Genomic DNA, 5,725 nt, shown 5'->3' with positions numbered 1-5,725 from the left:
GCATTGCCTCCCTAAAAAAAAAGTCAGAGAGAGAGAGAGAGAGAGAGAGAGAGAGAGAGGAGAGAGAGAGAGAGAGAGAAAAAGAGAGAGGGAGAGAGAGAGAGAGAGAGAGAGAGAGAGAGAGAGAGAGAGAGAGAGAGAGAGAGAGAGAGAAAAAGAGAGAGAGAGAGAGAGAGAGGAGAGAGAGAGAGAGAGAAAAAAAGAGAGAGGGAGAGGAGAGAGAGGGAGAGGGAGGAGAGAGAGGGAGAGAGAGAGAGAGAGAGAGAGAGAGAGAGAGAGAGAGAGAGAGAGAGAGAGAGAAAAAGAGAGAGGGAGAGAGAGAGAGAGAGAGAGAGAGAGAGAGAGAGAGAGAGAGAGAGAGAGAGAGATGAGAGAGAGAGAGAGAGAGAGAGAGGAGAGAGAGAGAATATCCATCACATGGTTTTTCCCTTGAAGCCGTCTGCATGTCCAGACCTAATCAGAGAAATGCCAGAATCTAATTTTTCGTATATAAAAAAAGGGGGAAAAAATGTCATGAACATTTGTATGTATTAAAATGGCATGATCTTCCATTGAAATACTTTCTCAGAAGTCCAAAATAAAAATAAAAGGAAATAAAAATCATTTGTAAATTAAACTATTCTTGGAAACGGTCATGTCATACGCCTTGGAAAAAAAAAGAAAAAAAAAAAGAGGAATTTTCAAAAATGGAATTTTGAAAAGTAATTCTCGAACTCAAGTAATGGTATGTACTGTATTGTAGTTAGCGTTAAGAAAAAAAAAAATCATAACTGGAATTTTGAGAGTAAACATGTTTTTGCAGTCGGTGTTAGGGGCGAAAATTTTAATTTGGAAACGTTTTTTACCTATACGTCCTAATATATAGAAAAGTATACAATTTTCAAAATTAGAATTTTAAAAATAATGGCATGTTTTGAAGTTTGTGTTAGGCCGCAATTTAAATTTGGAAAAAAAAAATAAATAAAAAAAAAATTCAAAATCAGAATTTTGAAAGTAATGGTTTTAGAGAAAATATAAGTAATATCTACGTAAGTACATAAAGATTATATGTGTATATTCTGATGCATAATCTATATAACTTTATACAATTTAATTAATTTCCTGATTTTAGAAAAAATCCATTAATAACAAAACACTCAAATATTTTGAAAATACTTAAACAGAAACGAAACAGAAGTTCACACGTAAGTATGAGTAAACCTTTATTTTTTAAAAAGTTAATCAAATTCATATATATCTAAGAATTGTAAATGAAAACTTGCTTAGTCACTGATGAAAAGAAATAAATACTGAATAATTTTCAAAATAAAATTTAACATTTAAAATCAGGACACGTTCCAAAAACATGAAATCACATTGGTTTGTATATTTGCATAGATTATTAAAAAACATAAAATATACTGGTTTCCATATTTGCATAGATTATTAAAAAAAATGGATGAATCATCAAAAAATAGCAAGCCTGTGCTACCTGTATCATTTGGGGCAAATAAGATAGCCATGGTAACAGCTTCTGACACCAAGAACGGATTTCTAATATATATATATATATATATATATATATATATATATATATATATATATATATATATATATAATATATTATATATATATATATATATATATATATATATATATATATATATATATATATATATATAAAGAGTGCAGAGTTAGGAAACAGTACTTTTTCGATTTGAAGATGAACAACCAACCAATAAATTAAGAGAAGAAGAAGAAGAGGATAGATATTATTATTATTATTATTATTATTATTATTATTATTATTATCATCATTTGCGAAGCTACAACCCTTGTTGGAAAAGCAGGATGCTATAAGCCCCAGGAGCTCCAACAGGGAAAATAGCCCAGTGAGGAAAGGAAAAAAGGAAAAAATAAAATATTTTAAGAAGAGTAACAACATTAAAATAAATATCTCCTATATAAACTATATAAACATTAACAAAACAAGAGGAAGAGAAATTAGATAGAATAGTGTGCTCAAGTGTACCCCCAAGCACATGCAGCGCCCCCCCCCCCCCGCCCATTACCACGTTATGACTACTCCCTCTTCTCCCTTTATCATATAGGAGAGATATTTTTAATTCCATGATGCCTTTTATCATTTTCTTAAAAAAAAAATAAAGATATTTTTTTCAATTTTGGGATTTCGTATAAATGACAAAACAGGAAGTCAGATTTCGACTGATTTTATACGCTTTCACATGCATTTGATATTTATTCATATTTTCTTCATTATCTTCATTTTATTTATTAGTATTATCACCTTTCAAAGACAAAATGTAAGTAAAACAATTTCTTCATCTTGCAGTATGTTTGCAAATCATTGTAATTGAAAAGTGACATCTTTTATTTTATTTCTAGAAAAGGTTTTTTTTTATCAAAGTCCATAATTCCCTCGAAAATAACTAAACCCCTAAGAAATGCCTCTATCTGACCTTCAGAAATCTTTTTTTCCTGCGCCAATGAAGTTTGAAAGAGGTTATGTTTTACCCCATGGTTGTGTGCTTGTAATTTGTATGTGTGTGTGTCTTTGTTTGTGAACAGCTTCCAGGCCACAATTTTAATCGTAGAGCAATGAAACTTGCTGTAATTAAGTTATGTAAATAGCTGGAAATTGTTAAATTTTGGAAGGTCAAGTTCGAAGGTCAAGGTTTTGGTCAAGCAAAATGTCCAATTCACGTAATCAGCCATATGTTTGGACATCGTTGTCACAGAGACTTCAAACTTGGTTCATATTTGAGTGTATGAAAACTCACACCAATTGATACACGTTAAGGTCAAATGTCAAGGTCGAGCAAAAGATCGAGAAATAAGCAGCTGCGACGGAGGTTTGCGCTCTACTGAGTGCCCCTCTATTTCACTTTTCTAAAAGATGTTCATTTTCAATGAAAGAAACAGTTGCTTCCGACTCTAAAACTAGATTTTTCTACCTTTCACTTCACTTAATCAATATAGAAAAGGCCCAGATTTTAAACGTAATATTATAAATTATAAGAATTTATCGTTCATTTCATAATGTAGTCTTCGACATTACGGTCTTATGTTTACCAGAAGTTAACACGAAAGGAATGACGTCACAAGCTCATGTCTTGTGGAATTGCACGCATGACAAACGACCCCAAGAAAATGATTCATAATTATATTAATCTATTAAGTAATAAATTTAACCTTTTCTTATAACAAGTACAGTTCACCGTCATCGAACCCGAGAATTTGGAAGCAAGGAATGATATACTTAACCCACAAAAATTCATTTAATGAAATAATAATCGTGGCTGATAATGCCGCAGTTTTAGACATTGCATTCGTCGTTGCAATTCAAGAAGAGGAAGTATGTGGATCATGAATTTGAGGATTTGCACATTCGAACTGCCTCTAACTAACAGATGATGGTGCTGATCAAAAGGGGGGGGGGTATGGGGTGACATGATCGGCTTCCGGACGTCGATTAGGTTTGCCAACAAGATGATCGTTCTTCTTCTTCTTCTTCTTCTTCTTCTTCTCTGTAATATCATCAATTAGTTTTGTCAACAGGACAACTGTTCCTGGGCCTTCTTCTTCTTCTTCTTCTTCTTCTTCTTCTTCTTTGATCGTTCTTGTGGTTTCTTCTTCTTCTTCTTCTTCTTCTTCTTCTTCTGTAATCTCAAGTAATCGTCAATTAGTTTTGTCAACAGGACGACTGTTCCTGGGCCTTCTTCTTCTTCTTCTTCTTCTTTGATCGTTCTTGTGGTTTCTTCTTCTTCTTCTTCTTCTTCTTCTTCTTCTTCTTCTTCTTCTCTGTAATCTCATGTAATCGTCACCGTAATACAAACAGAACTAGAAGTATATACAAACCTCGAGTATCTGTCAAACTAATCTGCGCAAAGCACGCGATAGAGACGTCGATAAATCGCCTTTCGCCGCGGTGATGCATCGCGTCTTAAGCGATCGTCGGCGACTAATCCTCCTTCAGGCGACCAACTAAGCTGTGAATTGCGACGCGGAAGATGACGGGGCGATCAAGGCACTAATGTGACCCGCACTAGTGACCTAATGTGTTACAAATAACTGCATTCAACGCGAGAGCCGAGGAATTTGTCTTGGGTGAACATGGAAGACGCTGTAAGATTTTAAAATATCTAGTTCAGTTCACTCGGATGTTACATAAAACTAAATATAAACATACGTCTAATGTAGTCTCATGTAGATAATTAATCTTAACGCTTATCTAGCCAAATAAATGTGATATTTAGATGGTATATATATAAATTTTCAGCGAAATAAATATGCCTATTGCCATTTGTTTCAAATAAAACGTCATCGTACATCTGGCAACAAGATGCCTCATAGTTATACAAAACTTGTGCTGAATTCATTAACATTTATGGACGGAATTCCTAAATACTTTCAACTATCCATTACAAATTCATATAATAAAGGTTAAATGTTAAAGGCGTCTAGTTTCGGTTCTAATTTCATCCGAAAAGATACTCACCAGAACGTCACCCGGGCAAGCCAAACCCCCGTCAGAAAAGATACTCAGTCATGCAAGCCCAACTCCCCACTGTGGTGCCAAACCACAGCAGTGGCATCCCTAGTAAACAGCTTAAACTCAGAGTCCTGGGTGAGGATCGATTTGCTGCCATGTGAATGCTAGGCGATCACATTACCACTGTACTAGCCAGGATATTTTTACGTAAAGTATTAAAGTTTGTGTGGTATTAAATTTAGCTTTATAATAAAGACATAACAAGAATATTCAGCATAAGGAAGAAGAAAAAATACACTTTACTTAATTGAAGCTGTGTAAAATGGTAAGAAAGATTTAATAATCTTGTTATTCAAATGCCCTGGTGAGGACAATGTTTTTATTTTCCTAAAGGTGCATTTTTAATCAGGTTAAAACCTGAGAAAGGGCTGGGAATGCTTTTATATTTTTCATAAATATCACAATTGACCAGTTCACAGAATTACATCAAAGACGGTGGATTGACGAACTAAGAACATTTGCTGGTATAAACTGGGATTGAAAGATCAGAAGCCCTTGTAATACAGTGAACTAGTTACGGTTGATGATGATGATGATATACAGTATATACGTGTGCATGTATATAAATTTATATATACTGTACTATATACACATTTATATGCACATACATACGTATATATGCAGTAAATATATATATATATATATGTATATATATATATATATATATATATATATATATATATATATATATATATATAGATATATATATATATAATATATATATATATATATATATATATATATATATATATATATATATATAGATATATATATATATATATATATATATATATATATATATATATAATATATATATAGTATATATACATATATAATATATATAATATATATATAATATATATAAATATATATATATATGCACACAGTTTATATATATATATATAATATACATATATATAACACATACACACACACACACACACACACACACACACACACACATATATATATATATATATATATATATATATATATATATATATATATATATATATATATATATATCCACACACACAAAAGCCACCACTAAAAAATAACTTATACACACACCCCAAATAATAATAATAATGAAAACAATAAAGCGAAGAAGAACTGTCCATCAAGAGGTCACACGAACCACTAAATCAAGCGTCGAAAATCTTCCAACCGCCC

Source organism: Palaemon carinicauda, chromosome 8 (assembly GCF_036898095.1).
Source record: "Palaemon carinicauda isolate YSFRI2023 chromosome 8, ASM3689809v2, whole genome shotgun sequence".
Taxonomy (NCBI): domain Eukaryota; kingdom Metazoa; phylum Arthropoda; class Malacostraca; order Decapoda; family Palaemonidae; genus Palaemon; species Palaemon carinicauda.
The sequence above is the reverse complement of the archived record's forward strand: the minus strand, read 5'-3'. Positions refer to the sequence as shown.